This window comes from Prionailurus viverrinus, chromosome B1, assembly GCF_022837055.1.
Source record: "Prionailurus viverrinus isolate Anna chromosome B1, UM_Priviv_1.0, whole genome shotgun sequence".
Classification (NCBI taxonomy): domain Eukaryota; kingdom Metazoa; phylum Chordata; class Mammalia; order Carnivora; family Felidae; genus Prionailurus; species Prionailurus viverrinus.
Window position 1 is genome coordinate 109,637,090 of NC_062564.1, and position 3,306 is coordinate 109,640,395.

At 35.7% G+C, this 3,306-nt stretch overlaps 1 pseudogene; it reads right to left on the minus strand.

The window, feature by feature from the left end:
• Positions 1 to 264: 264 nt before the first annotated feature.
• LOC125164820 (nucleolar protein 10-like) lies at positions 265 to 2,172 on the minus strand (annotated as a pseudogene).
• Between the last annotated feature and the right edge of the window lie 1,134 nt (positions 2,173 to 3,306).

The following is a 3,306-nucleotide window of genomic DNA, read 5'->3' on the forward strand; positions in this document are numbered from 1 at the left end:
CTGTTTCCTGTAAACACATGAGCCCTAGGTGAGCCCAGCTTCTCTCTCTCTCTTTCTTTCTCTCTCTCTGTCTGCCCCTTGCTCACTTGCACTTTCTCTCTCTCTCTCTCTCTCTCTCTCTCTCTCTCTCTCAAAAAAAAAAAAAAGTATTTACATAAAATTTTCAAAATGTGCATTCCCCTGTCTGGGTTTAAGGTACTCTAATGATAACCAATTTGGAGTAGAAGTGCTTCTTCCAAATCAGAATTAGGATTGTTTCCAAATTCAGCGAAACAGCAGTCCTCTTCTGTGCCTTGACTTCAGGTGACTGCTGAACGACAAAATGTTTCCCTCTCTTGGTGCACCTTCTCAGCCTCCTGTTGATTCCACTGTTCAGAACTTTTTAACATGAATGTCAATTGTTTGCTGCCAGCCCTAGCTTCTGATACACTCAATGCCCCATTTTTTGCCTCAAATTTCAAGTGATCTTCAAGGGTTTTATTCATCAGCTTCTGCTTTGTGACAGAATCTTTGAAGCTTCTGAGTTCTCCTGTTTTGACATCATAAAACTGGGGCTTGAGGACTGTCTGCTGGTTCTCCCTAAGTCCTTCCTGCTGCTTTCTCCTCCTGGTGGAGAAGCCTGTTGTTTCCTGACCTTTTCAACCCATTTTTTTTTTTTTATCATCTGAGATCTTAGAACTTTCTGCCTCACTCAGTTTTCCTTTCAGTTCTTCCTCCTCTTCTTTTTCATAAAATATTTATTGCTCTAAGAGTCTTCTTCCTTCACTAATTTTTTAAACAACTGGATTCAAAAGCTTTAATTCTTTACTCTTTGTGTCTGCTTTGAAGGCAGTGTTCTCAAACAATTTTAAGCCAGTCATTGATGAGAATATTAGAAAGGCTCTTAATTTTTTTTTCCATGCAGATTTTCCTTCGCTTCCTCTCCCTAATTATTAAGTGCCAGCTCTTTGTTAACTTTTGGCAATTTCCTTAAGTGGACTCTGTGCAAATGGTCTGTCTTCTGTCAGATCTTACCTTTCCTATATTCTTCATAAGCAAATGGCTTTACCATCAATTTTACCTGTGACAGTCTTACATCCATGAAAAATCCATGCATATGTGCTTCATGAAAAGGTGATCTAATGAGATGTATGAGCCCTAAATTTTCAAAGTCTGTCTTGATGACAAATGTGTAATCATCATCAACTGTGCTTTCAAAATTCTTATAATTCTTCTGTCAAGTTTCCTAAAAAGACACACCACCTGGTAGCAGAACCTAAAACTAGATGACCAGTTTATTATAAAAGGATATAACTCAAGAACAGCCACATGAAAGAGATACATAGGGCATTGTAGAGCAAAAGGGCTCAGATCTTCCATGCCCCCTCCTGGTATGACACTTCTTGAATCTCCACATGTTCCTAACCCAACAGCTCCAAGGATAACATGTTTTTGTGAACCAAAACATGAAACATGGATGTCATATATAAAAGTATACTTATGGGAAAAAAATAAAAAAAAAATAAAAGCAAACTTATGGGGACAGTGAAGCAGCTTATTTTAAATCTGCATTTCTTCTGATAGTCTAGGACAGATGATTGATTTAGAAGCATCTTCAGAAAATGCTGGAAAAACTGCTTTTCATCTTATGTTTATTACTACCCCCAGGCTTTCAGAAACAATGTGAAAAATTAGGGTAAGCAGTTCTTAAGAATTTGAGAGTATCAGGACAAAAAAAAAATCAATAGAGTAATGTTTTAAATTAACAAATATTTCAACATTTTCAAAATGAAATAGGACTGAGAAGGAATGTGACTGTTTTAAATGCATACCATACGCTAGGTACTTTCTTACATATTAACTTCTTGAGGATACATATCCACTTCATAGGATATATATAGAAAAGAGTTTAGTCTAGCTAGTTTAGCAGAAATACTAAAGGAAATTAAATATCTCCTAGAATCTCTGGAAGAGTTGGAACAGAACCAGACTTGGATGCTGCACTGACAGGAATGGTACAGAGAGGAAAAAACTCTCAAATAGGACTTAAAAATGAAAATTATTCTGAGAAGTTTAAAAAGCACAATGGAAATTATTATTAGCATCATTAGAAACTAAAAGTCCATTAGAAAACATAGTGAATAACTTCTCTCAACTTTCACATGATTGATCTTCATCTAATTTCATGGCCATTGTAGGTAACTAAAAGCAATATGTGTCCTTCACACTTGCTGACATTGATTCTAGTTCTAATGATGATTAAGTAAGTGTTACAAATTACAAGACAGTCACCAAAGTGATTATCAGTAGTAAATTGCATTATTTGCTCAGAATTATTTGTCCCCTCCCCAACTTTGTCATGCTTCCCCATTGGCAGGGAATATATCCTCTTGCCACACTGACATTGGTTTAGTAACATGACTTGCTTTGGTCTATGGAGTGTGAGGGGATGTGATATACATTTGTTCAAGTAAAAGTTTTATTTTTTTACTGTTTTTGTTTGTTTTGTTTTGTTTTTTAAGTAGAACCCAATGCAGGGTTTGAACTCAGGACCCTGAGATCAAGACTTGAGCTGAGATCAAGAGTCTGAGCTCAACCAACTAAGCCACAGCCACCCAAGTACTCCCAAGTAGAAGTTTTAAATGTTTTGCCTGGATTGGTTCTGTCCCACCTGAGAAGTTGTTCTTTGCCATGAGAACATCATGTTACAGATGGTGGCTCCTCATTCAGAAGGGATCCAGGAACGAGAGGACTCATGGACCTGGGCCGAACCCAGTAGAACCCAGTAGAGAACAACCTTCAAATTATACCCACAACAATAAAAAAATGTGCATTGTGGAAAGTGATGCAATTTTGTTGCTGACATTCACAAAAGTTGGCTAATATACAGGTAAGCACAACTTTTTTAAGTGGGATCAAATTTAGAAGTCACAAATTTAAAGGGAAAATTAGTTCCTTTTAGGATTAAATTAGTACTGAATTTTGCTTCCAGATACCAACCCAAGTAATTTGTTCTCCCAGGAAAAAGATCTTTTAGCAAAAGGAGAAATATATTCCACAGAGACCTCAATCTCGTAAAAGAAAGTATATAGTGTGTATTTCACTTTTTATACAATACATGAACACCTTTGGAAAATTTACTAAGTTGTATAATATTTTATTAATCATAATCAGTTTCAGATACAAATAAAAATAAAATTGAATGTAGAATTCAGAAGAAATGATAATTAGTATGAATTTGCTTTAAAACAATTTCTATGAACTAAACATCATTATTTCTGGGTATGTTCAAATATAAGACAAAGGGTTTTTTTTTTCCTCCTAAAA